This window comes from Triticum aestivum, chromosome 1B (assembly GCF_018294505.1).
Source record: "Triticum aestivum cultivar Chinese Spring chromosome 1B, IWGSC CS RefSeq v2.1, whole genome shotgun sequence".
Lineage (NCBI taxonomy): Eukaryota > Viridiplantae > Streptophyta > Magnoliopsida > Poales > Poaceae > Triticum > Triticum aestivum.
Genome location: NC_057795.1, coordinates 309,409,781 through 309,430,035, shown reverse-complemented (window position 1 = coordinate 309,430,035; position 20,255 = coordinate 309,409,781). Strand labels below are relative to the sequence as shown.

The 20,255-nt window shown below is 41.8% G+C and overlaps 1 long non-coding RNA gene across 7 annotated transcripts; it reads right to left on the bottom strand.

Annotated features, from left to right (window-relative positions):
• Positions 1-11,896: 11,896 nt before the first annotated feature.
• Positions 11,897-15,515, bottom strand: LOC123121213 (uncharacterized). Of its 7 annotated transcripts, none has more exons than XR_006459643.1 (5): positions 14,825-15,515; positions 13,467-14,703; positions 12,884-13,155; positions 12,076-12,200; positions 11,897-11,997 (listed from the first exon to the last, which is right to left on the bottom strand). It is a non-coding gene; the product is annotated as an uncharacterized lncRNA (long non-coding RNA). The 7 variants fall into 7 exon arrangements; XR_006459648.1 differs by having other exon boundaries at positions 11,959-11,997; positions 12,076-12,196; positions 12,884-13,050; XR_006459644.1 differs by having other exon boundaries at positions 11,962-11,997; positions 12,076-12,196.
• Between the last annotated feature and the right edge of the window lie 4,740 nt (positions 15,516-20,255).

Here is a 20,255-nt window from a genome sequence, read left to right as displayed (position 1 = left end):
CGAAGCATGCTTAGTCACTCGAGTTTACCAGTAAGCCTTTGGATAGAGGCATTAAAGACAGCTGCACACATACTAAATCTTGCTCCAACTAAGTCAGCACCGAACACACCTTACGAGATGTGGGCGGGAAAGAAACCGAGCTTGAATTACTTACGGGTGTGGGGTTGCCCTGCTGAAGCTAAAGTTTTCAATCCACAACTTAAGAAATTGGATCCAAAAACAGTTAGTTGTTTTTTCGTTGGATACCCTCATAGGGGAAAGGGATATCGTTTTTATTGTCCAAGTCACACCACCAAGTTTGTGGAGACTGGACAAGCGGTATTTTTTGAGGATAATGAGGTCACAAATTTAAGGGAGATCGATCTTGAGGAGAAGCGGGTTTGTGTACCATCCCCGACTATCCAAGAGATTGTTTTTCCAATACGAAGAAATGTGACATCTGATGATCCTGAATCTCACGGTTCAGTCTCTCAGTCGAATGGTGATCCATAAACTAATAATGAGAATCCAAACACAAATGAGGATCTCCGAGAAAATAATGAAAATGATCATGTTCCACCACCACCTCCGCCCATGGGTAGACCACGGCGTGAGAGGAAGAAAGCCATATCATATGATTATATCACCTTTTTGATGGAGGACATGAATGATATGGGAAAGGTGGAGGATCCAACCTCGTATAAGGAAGCCATTAAAAGCGAAAATTCGTCCAAATGGTTGGTTGCCATGGAAGACGAGTTAAAATCTATGGGCTCAAACGACGTATGGGACTTAGTAGAAGTTCCCGATGGAGCTAAGAAAGTAGGCTGCAAGTGGGTCTACAAAACCAAGTATGATTCCAAAGGGAATGTCGAACGGTTCAAGGCAAGGCTAGTGGCAAAAGGGTATACACAGAGAGAAGGCATTGATTATAAGCAAACCTTCTCTCCTGTGTCAACCAAGGATTCTTTCAGAATCATAATGGCATTAGTAGCTCATTACGACCTAGAACTATACCAAATGGATGTTAAAACGACATTTCTAAATGGTGACTTAAAAGAAGATGTCTACATGGCTCAGCCAGAAGGCTTTGTTGTGGAAGGAAAGGAACATTTAGCATGTCGTCTAAAGAAATCAATTTATGGCTTGAAGCAAGCTTCAAGAGAGTGGTACCTCAAGTTTGATAAAATTATCAAAACTTTTGGTTTCGCCGAAAATGTTGTGGACAACTGCATATACGTTAAGTTTAAAGGCAGTAGGTTCACATTTTTAGTCCTATACGTTGATGACATATTGTTGGCATGTAGCGATAAGGATATGCTGCATGAGACCAAGAATTTTCTGTCATCCAGTTTTGATATGAAAGATCTTGGTGAAGCCTCGTATGTCCTCGGCATCGAGATTCATCGAGATAGGTCCAGAGGAACGTTAGGACTATCTCAAAAGGCATACTTTGAGAGAGTACTGAAAAAATTCAATATGCATAAGTGCTCACCCTCACCTGCTCCTATAGTTAAGGGCGATAAGTTTGGGACATTTCAATGTCCGAGGAACCAATGTGAAACTGATCAGATGAAGTCGGTTCCTTATGCTTCAGCTGTTGGAAGCATCATGTATGCTCAAGTATGTACACGTCCAGACTTATGTTTTGTAACCGGGGTGCTTGGCAGATACCAATCAAATCCAGGACCGGACCACTGGAAGGCCGCAAAGAAAGTCTTGCGTTATATGCAAGGGACTAAGGACTTCATGCTTACATATAAAAGAACTGATAACCTAGAAATTGTTGGTTATTCAGACTCTGATTTTGCCGGGTGTGTGGATAGTTTGAGATCCACGTCAGGTTATATATTCACACTCGCGGGAGGAGCTATATCGTGGAAAAGCTCCAAACAAACGTTAACTGCTGGATCTACGATGCAAGCAGAATTTGTAGCATGTTATGAGGCCACAGGGCAGGCTGTATGGCTAAAGAATTTTATACCCGGACTTAAAGTGGTTGACAACATATCTAAACCAATCTTATTGTACTGCGATAATGAACCAGCAATTTTCTATACGAGTAACAACAGGTCAAGTAATGCTGCCAGACACATTGACATAAAGTATCGTGTTGTGAAAGATAGAATCCAGGATCAAACAGTTGATGTTAAATATATAAGAACGAAGCATATGCTTGCGGATCCGCTAACAAAAGGCTTACCACCCAGTATTTTTCGTGAGCATGTTGCCGGCATGGGACTACTGGAGGCCTGATGATTCTGGAATAAGAGGACCATTAAAATAAACCACTCCCCAATTAGCAAAATGTTTTCCATTTCGAAATAGGCGGGTGTACTATAAGTGTTGAGGTTCTATGGCGTTTCGAGCTGTTGTAACACCTCACTTTGGTACATCATTCTTATGTAGAATGGGCGAATGAAGTTAAGCCTAACGATCAAGGGGGAGAATGTTGGTTTTGATCTGACGGCTTAAACAGGCCAGTTAGATCTATTAGTTTAACAAAAAAAGGGGAAAGATAACGTTAATGAAAAGGCCCCACGCACCAACGTACGTGAGGTCTATCCCAACTAAGGCGCCCTGATCGGGGGCACCCAAACCAACAGATGGTTTAGGTCCCCTGTCGCCAGCGCTACATAAAAGGGAACGGGAGAGGGTTGGCAGCTTGCGCGATCACAATTCGCGTACGGTTTCACTCCCCTCCCGATATTCTCTCACCCCATCCGATCAGGGGGAGCGCTGCAGCGACGGGAAGACCTACTCCAGCCGCCGCTGCCGTCACCGGGCAGTGCCGGTGGCGTCCTGAGGGTATCAGGACGTTCAGGAGGACTCCTACCTCGACTACATCACCCCTGCATCAAGCCTGCACCAAGCAGGCGATCATGTCCACTGCCGTGACACGTAATGATCCCCTAAACCCTACTATGTTCATGTTTTAGGTGATCTAGATGCAATCTGTTCATACTAATGGCATCCCAGAGATGCATAATTATTCTAACAGAAACCTCCTGGTGGGCTGGGCTAGCTACAGGCCTAGTGCACAGTACTAGGCTTAGTGCACAGTAGTATAGTTGTTTCATTTTTCAATTTTGTTTTCTTTTTCTTTTCTGTTTCTGTTTTATTTTTATTTACAAAAGCAAATGACTTTTAGTTATGTATGAGACTTGTCCTAAATTAGCATAGCCATTTTAGGCACTGCCACAAAAAGGTTTGATGAGCATTTGAATTGTGCATATATGATAATGGATTAATAAGGCTGTTTTGGTCATTGTTTTAATTGTTTTAGGGCAATTAAACATTCTATATAGTGTTGGATGTTATTTGCTAATTAGTTAGTGAATATTTATAACCCTTTGAACATTTTTAATTCACTATTTTATGAAACTATAATTTGACTTGTTATTTGGATTTGTATTTGAACTAAGTTTGAAACACGTGAGGTTTAGCAAAATTTTAATCATGATGACCTGGCATCATTAACAAAGTTTTACTGTAGCTTGATTACCCGGGCGTCACATCTGTTCCACTCTTGCCGCCCTAGTTTCCGTCATACCGGTGTTATGTTCCTTGATTTTGCGTCCCTAACACGATGAGGGTTTATGGGCCCCTCTTGACAGTTCGCTTTGAATAAAGCTCTTCTAGCAAGGCCCAACATTGGTTTTACATTTGCCATAATAATACTTGAACTAAATAATTAATTGGCATAAGGCGTCATGAAGGGGGGCCAGTGCTGATGGTGCTGGTCCAAACTAGAGTCGTGTGCGGCTTCCCCCATGGCAATTCGGGTCTCAGTTGCTGTACGCTATGCTCATCCAGACATGGCCTGAGACGAGATACGTGTGTCTACTATCAGGGTGTCAGCACGCCGAGAGGTCTTGCTGGATTAGTTTTACCATTGTCGAAATGTCTTGTGCATCGAGATCCCGAGTCTGATCGGATGTCCCATGATGGAGGATTGTCTCCGTGGATCGTGAGCTTGTCATGGGATAAGTTGGGACACCCCTGCAGGGTTTGATCTTTCGAAAGTCGTGCCCATGGTTATGTGGCAGATGGGAGTTTTTAATATCCGGTTGTAGAGAACTTGATACCAGATTCGAATTAAAATACACCAACCGCGTGTGTAACCGTGATGGTCTCTTTTCAGGTGAGTTCGAGAAGAGAACTCGATGGGGTTATGTTTGAACGTAAGTAGTTCAGGATCACTTAGTGATCACTACTAGTTCACGACCGTTCGCGTAGCTTCTCATCTTATTCTTGTACTCGTAAGTTAGCCACCATACATTGCTTAGTCGCTTGCTGCAATCTCATCACTTATACATTCCATTCCCATTAAGCTTTGCTAGTCTTGATACCCATGGTAATGGGATTGCTGAGTCCTCGTGGCTCACAGATTACTACAACAACAGTTACAGGTACAGGTAATGCGATGATCATGACGTGAGAGCGATGCTTTCTTGTTTTGGAGTTCTTCTTGTTCAGCTTCTTCGTTCAGGGGTTAGGTTCCTGGTCGGCAGCCTGGGCTAGCAGGGTGGATGTCGTTTGAGTTTCTGTTTGTGTTTCATCCGTAGTCGGATGTTGCTCTTGTGTATGATGTTGTTGTATTCATGTGGCATTGTATGAATTTTGTATGTATTCCCATCTATTATGTAATGGTATGATGTAATGATATCCACCTTGCAAAAGCGTTTCAATTTGCGGCTCTATCCTTGGTGGGACCTTCAAGTTCCTCTGGATAGTATCGCATATTGGGCGTGACAGAACACCATTGGTGTCTTGTTGGAGTTGAGCTTGGTGGTGATGCGATGTACTTGACGCTTGATAGTTGCCTTGTGTCTTCATGCATCTTCTTGACAAAGCTTGCCCTTGCACTAGCATCCACGTTTGCGCGTTCTTGGAGTGGAAGAGGAAGAATGTCCCAATGGGGACAATGGGTTGAAGCCGTAGACAACCTCAAAGAGGGACTTGCCAGTAGTAGAGTGTCGAGCTTGATTGTAGGCGTACTCGGCGATGGGTAAGCACTCCTCCCACTCCTTGATGTTCTTCTCGATCAACACGCGTGGGAGAGTAGATAGCGTCCGGCTGGTGACTTCTATTTGGCCATCGGTTTGGGGATGATAGGCCGACGAGAATAGTAACTTGATGCCGAGCTTGGGGCATATTGTCTTCCAAAAGTAGCTTAGGAAATTGACATCGCGGTCCGACACAATAATCCTTGGCACTCCATGCAACCACAAGATTTCCCTAGAAAAGAGATTGGCAACATGTGAAGCATCGTTTATCTTATTGCATGGGATGAAATGTGCCATTTTTGAGAATCGGTCCACAACAACAAATAGGAAGTCCTTTCCATTTTTAGTTCTAGGCAAACCAAGCACTAAGTCCATACTAATATCTTCCCATGGTTGATATGGAATTGGAAGCGGCATGTGTAAACCATGAGATTGTGCTTTTGACTTAGCTTTGTGGCATGTAGAGCATTTGTTGGTCAAGCGTGCCACGTCGAGGAACATCTTTGGCCAAAAGTACTTGAAGGAGAGTGTGGCAAAGGTCATGTGGCGCCCAAAATGCCCCGTAAGTCCTCCTTCATGAGCCTATTGCAAAAGTAACAAACGAAGCGAAGACTCGGGCATACAAAGTTTGTTAGCGCGCATAAGGTAGCCATTCTTGAGATAATAGTTCTCCCAACAAGTGTGAGTGAGACATTTGACATAAGGAATCACAAACTTAGTATCATGCGCATAAAGATCTTTAACACGCTCAAAGCCAATAACATTCAACTCAAGTTGATTAACTAACATGCATATGCGGGAAAGAGCATCCGTCAAAACATTTTCTTTGCCCTTAATGTACTTGATCACATAAGGAAAAGATTCAATAAATTCGGTCCATTTAGCATGTCATTTATTCAACTTGGTTTGACCTTTAAGGTACTTTAGTTATGACAAATTCATGTGGGTGAAGGTAATGCTCCCAAACATGCAATACTCGCACCAAAGCATACAATTCTTTGTCATAGATGGGATAGTTTCGTTTAGCACCAGAAAATTTTCACTAAAGTATGCAATGGGTCGCTTTTCTTGCATCCAAACTCCACCAATTCCATTACCGCTAGCATCACAATGAACCTCAAAAGTTTTGTTGAAATCAGGTAATGCAAGAATTGGGGCATGTGTAAGCAAAGATTTGAGCTCATCAAATGCGGTAGATTGAGATGGACCCCAAACAAAGGGTGCATTCTTTTTTACTCGAAGCATGCAATGATACGTCTCCATCGTATCTACTTTTCCAAACACTTTTGCCCTTGTTTTGGACTCTAACTTGCATGATTTGAATGAAACTAATTGGGACTGACGCTGTTTTCAGCAGAACTGCCATGGTGTTATTTTTGTGCAGAAACAAAAGTTCTTGGAATGACCTGAAAACCCACAGAGATTATTTTTGGAAAATATAAAAAATACTGGCAAAAGAATCAAAGCCAAGGGGCCCACACCCTGTCCACGAGGGTGGGGGGCGCGCCCCCTGCCTTCTGGGCCCCTGGATGTCCACCGACCTCAACTCCAACTCTATATATTTGCTTTCGCGGATAAAAAAATCAGAGAGAAAGTTTCATCACGTTTTACAATACGGAGCCGCCGCCAAGCCCTAATCTCTCTCGGGAGGGCTGATCTGGAGTCCGTTTGGGGCTCCGAAGAGGGGGATTCGTCGCTGTTGTCATCATCAACCATCCTCCATAACCAATTTCATGATGCTCACCGCCGTGCGTGAATAATTCCATCGTAGGCTTGCTAAACGGTGATGGGTTGGATGAGATTTACCATGTAATCAAGTTAGTTTTTTTAGGGTTTGATCCCTAGTATCCACTATGTTCTAAGATTGATGTTGCTATGACTTTGCTATGCTTAATGCTTGTCACTAGGGCCCGAGTGCCATGATTTCAGATCTGAACCTATTATGTTTTCATGATTATATGTGATTTCTTGATCCTATCTTGCAAGTCTATAGTCACCTATTATGTGTTATGATCCGACAACCCCGAAGTGACAATAATCGGGATACTTTCGCGGTGATGGCCGTAGTTTGAGGAGTTCATGTATTCACTAAGTGTTAATGCTTTGGTCCGGTACTCTATTAAAAGGAGGCATTAATATCCCTTAGTTTCCATTAGGACCCCGCTGCCACGGGAGGGTAGGACAAAAGATGTCATGCAAGTTCTTTTCCATAAGCACATATGACTATATTCGGAATACATGCCTACATTACATTGATGAACTCGAGCTAGTTCTGTGTCACCCTATGTTATAACTATTACATGAGGAATCGCATCCGACATAATTATCCATCACTGATCCAATGCCTACGAGCTTTTCACATATTGTGCTTTGCTTATTTACTTTTACCGTTGCTACTGTTACAATTACTACAAAACTGCTATCGTTACTTTTGCTACTGTTACCGTTACTATCATACTACTTTGCTACTAAATACTTTGCTGCAGATACTATGTTATCCAGGTGTGGTTGAATTCACAACTCAACTACTAATACTTGAGAATATTCTTTGGCTCCCCTTGTGTCGAATCAATAAATTTGGGTTGAATACTCTACCCTCGAAAACTGTTGCGATCCCCTATACTTGTGGGTTATCAAGACTATTTTCTGGCGCCGTTGCCGGGGAGCATAGCTTTATTCAACTACGAGGGGAGGTAAGGAACTGCCATCTAGCTCTGCACTAGATTCTCCTTCTGTTTTGAGTAAGCTTGCGACACCTAAACCTGATGTTGCTATGAATTCTGATATGTCGCATGTTATTGATGATGCCACTTCTATTATGCATGATACTTATGATGAAACTACTTCTATGCTTGATACTACTTTGCCATTAGGTGAATTTCTAGATGAACAACTTGCTAGGGTTAGAGAGAATGAAATTATTGAAGATGAAATTATTGATGATAGTGATGATGAAGGTTCTCCCCCTAAATATGAATTGCCTGTTGTTCTTGAGGGTTATGTTGTGGATGAAGAAGCTGCTAGAGCTATTCTTGCTTGCAATGATAGATCTGATCTCAAGAAGTTATTAGCTAAATGGAAGCAGCAATCTCTGAATGCTAGAATGAAATATGACCCTGCTTTTGCTACTTCACCTATCTTTGTTACTGATAAGGATTATGAATTCTTTGTCGATCCTGAGATAATTACTTCGGTCGAATTTGATCCTTTTTATGGCTATAAATCTGAAACTGTTGTGGCACATCTTACTAAGTTAAATGATATAGCCACCCTGTTCACTAATGATGAGAAATCTCGCTACTATTATATCCTTAAGATATTTCCGTTCTCATTAAAGGGTGATGCTAAAACTTGGTTTCATTCTCTTGATCCTGGTTATGTGCGTAGTCCCCAGGATATGATTTATTACTTCTCTGCTAAATACTTCCCTGCTCATAAGAAACAAGCTGCCTTGAGGAAAATATATAATTTTGTGCAAATTGAAGAAGAGAGTCTCCCACAAGCTTGGGGGAGGCTTCTCCGGTTACTTAATGCTTTGCCTGATCATCCTCTTAAGAAAAATGAAATATTTGATATCTTCTATAATGGACTAACCGATGCTTCCAAGGACCACTTGGATAGTTGTGCTGGTTGTGTTTTCAGTGAAAGAACAGTCGATCAAGTTGAATTGCTATTAAATAATATGTTGACTAATGAAAATAATTGGACTCTTCCTGAGCCAATTCCTGAGCCAATTGAGCCAACTCTTGAGCCTATTCCTAAACCAACTCCGAAGAAGAGGGGTGTTCTATTTCTCAGTCCTGAAGATATGCAAGAGGCAAAGAAATCTATGAAAGAAAAAGGTATTAAAGCTGAAGATGTTAAGAATTTACCGCCTATTAAAGAAATACATGGTCTTAATATACCGCATGTCGAAGAAACACATGGTCTTGATAACCCGACACAGGTAGTAAAGGTAAATTCTCTCTATAGATATGATAAAGTTAAAATCTCGTCTACTAAATTTCCTAGCCAATGTTTAGATGAATTTGATGACTTTATGGCTAGACAAGAAAGTTTCAATGCTTATGTTGGTAGAGAATTAAAGAGTGATGCTTACATGACTGGACGCTTGAGTGATTATATGGCTAGAGTTAAAGGTGAACTTAAACTCATTAGTAAATATGCTTCTATGGTTACCACTCAAGCAGAACAAGTACTTAAAGCTCAAAGTGATTTGCTTGATGAATTAAATAATAAACATGATTTTGCTGTTAGAGTGGCTACTAGAACTGGTAGAATGACTCAGGAACCTTTGTATCTTGAAGGTCACCCTAAGAGAATTGAGCAAGATTCTCAGAGAAATAATTTAGATGCACCCAGTCCTTCTAAAAGGAAGAAAAAGAAAAATGATAGGACTTTGCATGCTTCTGGTGAACCTGTTGTAGACACACCTGAGAATCCCAATGATATTTCTATTTTTAATGTTGAAACACAATCTGGTGATGAACATGAACCTAGTGATAATGTTAATGATGACGTTCATGTTGATGCTCAACCTAGCAATAATAATGATGTAGAGATTGAACCTGCTGTTGATCTTAATAACCCACAATCAAAGAATCAACATTATGATAAGAGAGACTTTGTTGCTAGGACGCTCGGTAAAAAAAGAGAACCATGGGTTCATAAACCCATGCCTTTTCCTCCTAAGCCATCCAAGAAAAAGGATGACGAGGATTTTGAGCGCTTTGCTGAAATGATTAGACATATCTTCTTACGTATGCGCTTAACTGGTATGCTTAAAGTGAATCCTTATGCTAAATACATGAAGGATATTATTACAAATAAAAGAAAGATACCGGAAGATGAAATTTCCACCATGCTTGCTAATTATACTTTTAAGGGTGGAATACCAAAGAAACTTGGAGATCCAGGAGTACCAACTATACCATGCTCCATTAAAAAAAACTATGTTAAAACTGCTTTATGTGATCTTGGAGCCGGTGTTAGTGTTATGCCTCTCTCTTTATATCGTAGACTTGAATTGAATAAGTTGACACCTACTGAAATATCTTTACAAATGGCTGATAAATCAACTGCTATACCTGTCGGCATTTGTGAGGATGTGCCTGTTGTGGTTGCAAATGTCACTATCTTAACGGACTTTGTTATTCTTGATATTCCCGAGGACGATAGTATGTCGATTATCCTTGGTAGACCCTTTTTGAATACTGCAGGGGCTGTTATTGATTGCAACAAAGGCAATGTCACTTTTTATGTTAATGGTAATGAGCATATGGTACACTTTCCGAGGAAACAACCTCAAGTTCGTAGTATCAATTCTATTGGAAAAATTCCAACTATCATTATTAGAGGTTTTGAATTTCCTCTTCCTACTATCAAGAAAAAAATGATATTCTTATTATTGGGGATGTTCATATCCCCGTTGAGGTAACCTAGTGTTATTCGAAATTTCTCTGGTTCCATGTTCTTCGGAATGAGTTTGTTAACAAGACTTGATCAACCTTATTAGTGGATTCCTTTTGATGATCATGAGATGGATGAAACTAGAAGGCACAACCTTCTGTACCCTATTTTTTACTTTCTGTTTTTAGATTAAATAAAGCAAAAAATAGTATTATCTGTCTATTTTATGATTTATCCATGCAATAAAAAATATCCCAAAAATAAAAGTTCTCCAAATGCCCTGCCAATTTAGTATGATTTTTTCTGGAATATTTGAGGATTTTAAGCACTGAGAACATAGCAGGGGGGCAAGCACCTGGCCACGAGGGTCCAGGGCGCGCCCCCTGCCTCGTGGGCCCGCGGTGGCCCCCCTCCACTTATTCCGGCACCCACACACTCCATCTTCCTCCCAAAAAAATCCCCATCCAGCTCAAGCAGGAGTTCTAGCTTATTTTGCTGCGATTTTCGATCTCCTTGCTCAAAGCTCCATTCACAAAACTGCTTTGGGAGATTGTTCTTTGGAGTGTGACTCCTCCAATGGTCCAATTAGTTTTTGTTCTAGTGCTTTATTCATTTTAAATTATTGCTGACTAGGTGACCCTGTTCTTGAGCTTGCATGTCAAATTTATGAGGTCCCAAGTAATTCTATTGCATGATATAGGCTCCAGGCACTTATGGGAGTAGTTGCTATCAATCTTGTTTAGTTTGATTCACTTTTATTTTGAGTTACTAAAAATTTCAGAAAATGATGAAGAGATTTTTGAGGGGCTCTTCTAGTCAGGGCTTCAAGGACAAACAAGCTAAGGAAAAAGAAAAGTCCAAGTATAATCTTCCTCGCGTAGCGAAAGTAAGGCCGTGTGAGTGGCCTTGTGATAATTTCTTGAGAGCAGCCGGAATTTATGAAGACTTTTATTCTTTGGCTAATAATGCGGGCCTCATCGACTTCCTCCAGGGCCGGATCGAACAGTATCTCCTACTCACTAATACTTTCGTGCAAAACTTCTACTATTATCTTAAGAATTCACCTCCTTCAGTAGCTTTTCATTTATATGATGAGGCTAAAGAGATGTCATTACGTAATTTTTGTGCGGTTTGCAAAATACCCTTCGAGGGCATTTTAGATGAACCACATCGTAAAGATGTGGATGGTTTTATTGATACTATTATTGTAGGGGAATCGAGGGAGATTTCCGATGCAAGAATCACTAACATACATTTTCCTGTTTTACGCTACTTTGCCATATTTGCTAGTCGATGTTTAATTGGTCGCGGAAACTGTGGAAACCTCAATGTTCCTGATATTATTATTTTGTTCCATGCCTTATTCCGCGATCACTCTTTTAGTATGGGTGCCGTTATTGCTAAACAATTAAGCCTAAACCGTACAAAGGGCCCCATCTTTGGAGGTATCTATGCTGCACGCCTTGCTAAACATTTTGAGATACCTATTAGGCATTATGAGAAAGAGGAGACACTGCTGCCCCCTACCTTTTTAGATTACAGGAGCATTGTAGTGCATGAGTTTATTGTTGACAATGATGATAAGATGCTTCTGTATAACCTGAAATTTAATAAGAAACACAATGAGATTATTATCCTGCCTGCACCTTCTTTGTTTGATTTAACTGCAGGCCATTACCTCGTCTTGCCGTCGGCCGTGTACGCGCATCGAGGCCAGACATCAGCTCCAGAGCCTGAGCCGGAACCACCACTTGATCCTTATCGCCCATCATCTTATTAGTGTGATCCGGAGCAGATCGCTAGCTAGTGGCAGTACAAAGACACTCCTCAGTACATCGGGAAGAGTAGCCGCAATCCATGGGCATAGACCAACTTAGGCCAAAAGCTAAGCTTGGGGGAGTACGTATTTCTCACCGACAATACATTCATGTTCACACACTTATTCCAGTTGTCGGTGCTCATACTTTTTCATTGTATTATCCATGCTAGTTTAATTTCTTTTTTGATTTTTCTTCTTGTGCATTTGATAAACCTTAAGAAAAACCAAAAAATTAATTGGTTTAATTTCCATGTTGTAGTAGTAAAATGAAAACCCAAAAAGATTTCTCGTTCTTCTTTTGCTTGTTGGGAGCTTTCCCGTGTAAATAGTTTTATTTCTTTTCTTTTCTTTGGGGGTCGAGAGGAGAAGACCATAATAAAAATGTTTAATGGTTCTACATGCATGATTGTTGATTTAACGAAGAGCCCATATTACCTTGTCTTCTCCCTTGAATTGAATGTTTGCAGATTCCAGCTTAGTTCAATGTACATGCACTATTATTATTACTAGTAAGATGCCCGTGCTACGGTACGGGATCACACAAGATTGGGTGTATTTATGTTTAGGAACCCGTAAGTTGCTCTGGACAATATAGTCTAACAAACATATTGCAATTTGCACGCAGAAGAGAATATATACAAGTACAAACAAAATGACTGGGGCTCACCAAGCTAGACTAATATGTAAAACGATGTGCCATGTGTCAGCGTCCTTCCAACATTGGCTTCGTTAATTGTGAGGCGTGCGAGCTTCACAACCGATAACACTAAATTTTGAAAGATGCGACGAACGCGCCCACATCATATTTCCCAAATTTCCAGCACAGCCTGCGGTCTATAATACATATAATTAATTTTTTTTGCGGGTGAAAATAAATACATATATCATGTCCAGCCTTAGAACTACTTCAACAGAGAATTGCTTATTTCCTTGGAAAGGCTGTAGAAAGAAATAAGTTAATCAGTTACTGTTCATCCAGGAAGTCAACATTGCTCATTTCGTGCAAGTATATTAGGCACAACAGACTTAAGTGAAGATAAATTGCAGCAATTTATATATCAAAATAGCATACACACTATAGCTTGAGAACATACTTATAAATGGTTCCAGGAAAACAAGAATGAAGTAGAAGTGTTTAACTGAATGCTTTGGTAAATATGCACAAGAAAATGGATTTGTATACAGTGCACCATGAAGAGAAGAAATAATCCAGACATAAATCACACAGCTAGTTCCACTTACTTACATACCTTAGATCACGCCATGGGATCATTTGACGAGCATAGTATACCCTTCGTTTAATTGTTTACTCAAAATACATGTACCAACTATATTATTTCCGGGGGTTTCACTCCATCCATATGCTCACCTAGAAGGAAATCAAACAATCACTATTGCTTACATAACTGCCTGTGTTACATTCATCTAAAGGAAAAAAAACTGAGCTTGCAGTATATATAAACAAAGCGAAAACAATGAATATCACTTGCAATACATTTTGTACCAAGCAACGAAACAAAATGTACAGTAAGAGATGCATTCAAATCATCTGTATATAGATGGGGCGAGTGTGCATGTATACACACACAAAAAAAACTGCACCAGGCCTCTTTCAACTTTCTTACATCAAGCAAGTTTCTGCAAAAAAACTGCAGCTAACAGACATCAAGGAAAAACAAATTTTGGGTGTGACCTGATAAATTAGATGTGGAGCTACCAACCAAAGGAGGGGCGCGGATGGCAAAGACACCTGCAATAGGCGTCATCCAAATTTTTTTGAACAGAGAGAGTAATAAAGAGAACTACCAAAAAAACTATTCAAACACATGTACGATTACAAAAATATCATGAACAGTAAAGCAAGTATCTAAAGTTATTTTTTCTGAAAGTCCTCTGCACAAACTTTAGAACCGTACATGGGAAACAATTTTAGATGAATGACCTATTAGATAGAATGATTTTTTACAGCCACCAAATTGTACTTGATTCAGACCTTGGACTACACACTGAGACTTCTTTGTGGACCATTTCTTTGTAAAATTGCAATGGAGTTGGATTGACCTTCCTTTTGCTTATCCGAGAGTGTAAGAATCTTTATAGCACTTCTAGATGTAGCTGTAGAAGAGCAACATAGCATGTGTGAAAATACCGGTTCAGGGAGGTATACACCAACATTTCCAATACTCAAAGTTTTTCATTCCGCAAGAAGATTATAGATACTCCAACTGTCCATTTGTTACCACCAGAACATATAGCACAAGGATCCTCTAACAAAGATGAAGCAAGATAGATGAGACGTATAGAAGATTTTACTCTTCGTCCACACCCATACCTTGTCCTTGACGAAGCATATTAGATGGCGAATGGCAGTGAATCACACCTCCTCGCACTCCATTGTCCGTTCTATCTAAAGATCGTGTGGCTTCTTGAGGGTGTAGTTAGTGAGTGGCTGTAGTTTGAGCAGCGTGAGTCCCATATGCCTGCACACTGATTTATATTGGGCTACATGAGTGGTTTATAGACAGTTAGTTGGATGCTGATTTGAAACTTAGGTGATAGAAAAATTGAACTTTGTATTGGAAGGAAAGGAAATAGCAGAGCGTAGTACCTCCACATCAACATCACATCAGACCAGCCATCTTCGAGACGGAGTCGATTGGAGGAGGACGCGGGTGTGGAGCCGTGGGTGGCGCTCCAATATCTGGTGGCGAAGAGGTCCTCGGGGAGCAGCTCGTACTCGAATGGACAAACGTGGAGCACGACGGTGGGGAAGGATGTAGCAGGTGGCGCCGCCGCTACCGAGGATGAGAAGTGTGTAGCCGTCGTACGCGAAGGTCGGTGTCGAGGAGATGGCTAGGAGGACGGGGAGGCGGCGGGCTTTTGCATCGGAGCGGGATGCAGGAGAGGCGTGGCAGACTTGAGTTTGGGGGAGGTGTTGGCGGCGTACTTGCCGACAGGGCCGCTACATCTGGCGTATGGCTGCGTTATCAGAGAAGGAGGCCATAGACATCACGGATTCGGGGGACGGCGGAGCCGACGGCATAATTGCTGACTTCGGCGTCCGAGAGACGGGGTAGGAGGGAGAAGAGACAACGGGGAGGAGGAGAGTGGCGGTGGAGGTGGTAGTGAGCCGCAGGGCTGCTACGGGGGAGAGGAGGTAGGCGAGGCATTTGGAGCGACCGGCGCCGGCGGCGTGTGGAGCGGCAGCGGCCATGCCCAGTTGGCTTCCATCCTTTTCTGCCCTTTTCGAGAAGGATCGAGCGCTTCTGGTTGCCTGACTGGATAAGGCAGAGATGGATGGAGCAGAAGGTAGAGAATTAGTTTTTTTAATGTTAAGTGGGGTTACCTCCCATCCGTCGGATACAGATCTAATGGTTCAAAATGATAGATGGCAGACACACCATCACCACCAACTCGCTCTTTTATAGGAGTAGAGATACACACCGTCGGTCGTGCAAGTGAAAGGCAATAATGCCGATATATGATGGACTGGCTGAGATAAGAGAAGCTGGTATGAACTCGACCTCTCTTGTTTTTGTAAATATTATGAGTCCATCATTCCTGATTCAGCCTATTATGAATAAACATGTTTGCAATGACAATTAGAGATTATAGTTTCTTATGCCATGCTTAATTAGCTAGGAGCTTATAATGGTTTACCTTGCGTGCCAACATGCTATTAAAATGGTTGTGATGTGGTATGATAGGGTGGTATCCTTCTTTGAATGATTCGAGTGACTTGACTTGGCACATGTTCAGACATGTAGTTGAAACAAAATCAACATAGCCTTCATGATATTTATGTTTGGTGGATTATATCCTACTCATGCTTGCACTCGGTGTTGATTAATTTTAATGCATGTTCATGACTGTTGGCGCTCTCTCAGTTGGTCGCTGTCCAGTCTCTTGCTAGCCTTCACCTGTACTAAGCGGGAATACTGCTTGTGCATCCAAACTCCATAAACCCCAAAGTTATTTCATATGAGTCCACCATACCTTCCTATATGCGGTATTTACCTGCCGTTCCAAGTAAATTTGTATGTGCCAAACTCCAAACCTTCAAATGAAATTCTGTTTTGTATGCTCGAACAACTCATGTATCAATTAGGGTTGTCTATATCTTCCATGCTAGGTGGCTTTTCTCAAGAGGAGTGGACTCCACTCCTCATTCATGAGAAAATGGCTGGTAACCAAGATGCCCAGTCCCATGATCAAAAGATCAAATCAAATCAAAATAATTAAACAAAACTCCCCCAGGATTGTTGCTAGTTGGAGGCACCCATTGTTTCGGGCAAGCCATGTATTGATGCTTGTTGGTGGTGGGGGAGTATAAACTTTACCATTCTGTTTGGGAACAACCTATAATGTATGTAGCATGGAAGATATCGAGATCTCATAGTTGTTACATTGACAGTGAAAGTATACAGCTCAAAATGTTATTCATCTCTATTTTAAAATCGAGCTCTGGCACCTCTACAAATCTCTGCTTCCCTCTGCGAAGGGCCTATCTATTTACTTTTATGTTGAGTCATCACCCTCTTATTAAAAAGCACCCGCTGGAGAGCACCGCTGTCATTTGCATGCATTACTATTAGTTTATATTGGGTATGACTATGAATGGATCTCTTTTACCATAAATTACAATGTTTAGTTAGTCCTTGATCTTTAAAGGTGCTCTGCATTTATATTTTGTGGTCTCAGAAAGGGCTAGCGAGATACCATCTTGTTATATCATATTATGATTGTTTTGAGAAAGTGTTGTCATTCGAGTTTTATTATTATTGCTCGCTAGTTGATTATGCCATTGATATGAGTAAACATGAGACCTAAGTGTTATTGTGAATATGGTTAGTTCATAATCTTTCCTGAAAACTTGAATGCTGGCTTTACATATTTACAACAACAAGAGCAAACAGAGTTTGTAAAAGTTTTTCTTTATCACTTTCAGTTTATCAACTGAATTGCTTGAGGACAAGCAAAGGTTTAAGCTTGGGGGAGTTGATATGTCTACATCGTATCTACTTTTCCAAACACTTTTGCCCTTGTTTTGGACTCTAACTTGCATGATTTGAATGAAACTAATCCGGACTGATGCTGTTTTCAGCAGAACTGCCATGGTGTTATTTTTGTGCAGAAACAAAAGTTCTCGGAATGACCTAAAAATCCACGGAGATTATTTTTGGAAAATATAAAAAATACTGGCGAAAAAATCAAGGCCAGGGGCCCACACCCTGCCCACGAGGGTGGGGGGGCGCCCCCTCCCCCTGGGCGCCCTCTGCCTCGTGGGCCCCCTGGATGTCCGCCGATCTCAACTCCAACTCTATATATTTGCTTTCGTGGAGAAAAAATCAGAGAGAAAGTTTCATCGCATTTTACGATACGGAGCCGCCGCCAAGCCCTAATCTCTCTCGGGAGGGCTGATCTGGAGTCCGTTTGGGGCTCCGGAGAGGAGGATTCGTCGCCATCGTCATCATCAACCATCCTCCATCACCAATTTCATGATGCTCACCGCCGTGCGTGAGTAATTCCATCGTAGGCTTGCTAGACGGTGATGGGTTGGATGAGATTTACCATGTAATCAAGTTAGTTTGTTAGAGTTTGATCCCTAGTATCCACTATATTCTGAGATTGATGTTGCTATGACTTTGCTATGCTTAATGCTTGTCACTAGGGACCGAGTGCCATGATTTCAGATCTGAACCTATTATGTTTTCATGAATATATGTGAGTTCTTTATCCTATCTTGCAAGTCTATAGTCACCTATTATGTGTTATGATCTGACAACCCCAAAGTGACAATAATCGAGATACTTCTCGGTGATGACCGTAGTTTGAGGAGTTCATGTATTCACTAAGTGTTAATGCTTTGGTCCGGTACTCTATTAAAAGGAGGCCTTAATATCCCCTAGTTCCCATTAGGACCCCGCTACCATGGGAGGGTAGGACAAAATGTGTCATTCAAGTTCTTTTCCATAAGCACGTATGACTATATTCAGAATACATGCCTACATTACATTGATGAACTGGAGCTAGTTCTGTGTCACCCTATGTTATAACTATTACATGAGGAATCGCATCCGACATAATTATCCATCACTGATCCAATGCCTACGAGCTTTTCGCATATTGTGCTTTGCTTATTTACTTTACCGTTGCTAATATTACAATTACTACAAAACTGCTACCGTTACTTTTATCACTGTTACCAAAACCCGCTAGACCAAGGGAACTATGCACTTGTTGCAAATTAGTGGGTTGGGGCCAAGTTTTAATTGCTTCAATTTTGGACTCATCAACATGAACACCCTTGGAAGACACAAAAAAGCCCAAGAAGTCAACACCAAAAGTGCATTTCTCCATATTGGCATAGAGACACTCTTTTCTAAGTGTTTGCAAAACGGCCCAAAGATGATCTACATGCTCCATGAGGGATTTGTTAAACACAAGAATCTCGTCAAAGTAGACCACAACAAATACTCCAGTGTAAGGACGAAGCACATAATGCAAACACGCATGAAAGTACCGGGTGCTTACGATAAACCCATAGGCATAACTAACCACTCATACAAACCAAATTTTATTTTGAAAGCAGTTTTCCATTCATCACCTTCTTGTATGCGGATTTGATAATAACCACTTTTAAGATCAATTTTTGAGAAAATAGTGGCACCTCTAAGCTCATCTAGCATATCATGAAGGCGCGGAATGGGATGCCTATATCGAATGGTGATAGCATTGATGGGCCTACAATCGGAACACATGCGAAAGCTACCGTCTCTTTTTGGCACAAGAATGACCGGTACAGCACAAGGACTCAAACTTTCACGCACATGTCCATGGTCTATGAGATGCTGGACTGGCCTTTGTATTTTTTTGGTTTCTTCGGGGTTGACGGGGTATGGTGCCTTGTTAGGAAGAGGTGCGTCAGGGATGAGGTCAATCCTATGTTCGATGCCACGTAGAGGAGGAAGACCGGGAGGTAGCTCATCGGGAAAGACATCCGCGAATTCCTGCAACAAATGAGACAACACTAGAGGAAGAGGATTAGGAGTGTTAGTCTTTGCCACCTCGTCTTTGAACACTAGGACATAGTGGATGACACTCGATGGGTTCTCACACACTTCTCTCATCTCTCTTTTTGGGGCTTAGAGGACAAAGTTTTTCTCTCTTGGCGAAGAGTCGCTCAATTTTGGCTTCTGGTGCTCACTCTCTTTGTGGTGGTTCACTCTCTCACTAGTCTCTCCATGATGGGTGGATGCTTGCTTGTCGGTGATCACTTGACTTGGTGACATAGGTCGTAGCATGTACTCTGTTCCCTTCATCTTGAAGCTATAGTGGTTTGTTCTCCCGTTGTGGGTGATGACGTGGTCGAATTGCCAAGGTCTTCCAAAGAAAATATGGCACACGGACATAGGAACCACGTTACACTCCAAGGTGTCCTCATAAGCGCCGATTGTAATGCCCCGGATTCGATGCGCCAGTTGTCTGCCAGTTATTCGCCGCCGTTGCCATGTCATTTGCTTGTGTGTTGCATTTCATCATGTCATCATGTGCATCTGATTTTGCATACGTGTTCGTCTCATGCATCCGAGCATTTTCCTCGTTGTCCATTTTGCAATCCGGCACTCCTATGTCATCCGGCGTCCCCTTCTCGCCTCTCTTCGTGAGCGGGTGTTAAACTTTCTCGGAATGGCCCGAGGTTTACCAAGCGGCCTTGGTATAGCACCGGTAGACCGCCTGTCAAGTTTCGTGCCATTTGGAGGTCGTTTGGTACTCCAACGGTTAACCGTGTAACCGCAAAGGCCTCTTTTGTTTGCATCCCAACACCCCTTCCAAAGTGGCCCAAAACCCATCTAACTCCCCTCCATGCTCTCGGTCGTTCGATCACGATCGCGTGGCCGAAAACCGCACCTCATTTGGAGTCTCCTAGCTCCCTCTACCTATAAATATGCCTTCCCCTTCCAAATTCGCGGTCAAATCCCCCCTAACCCTAAAATTCCCCTCCGCGCCGCGCCGGACATGTCCGTCTGCGCCGAACG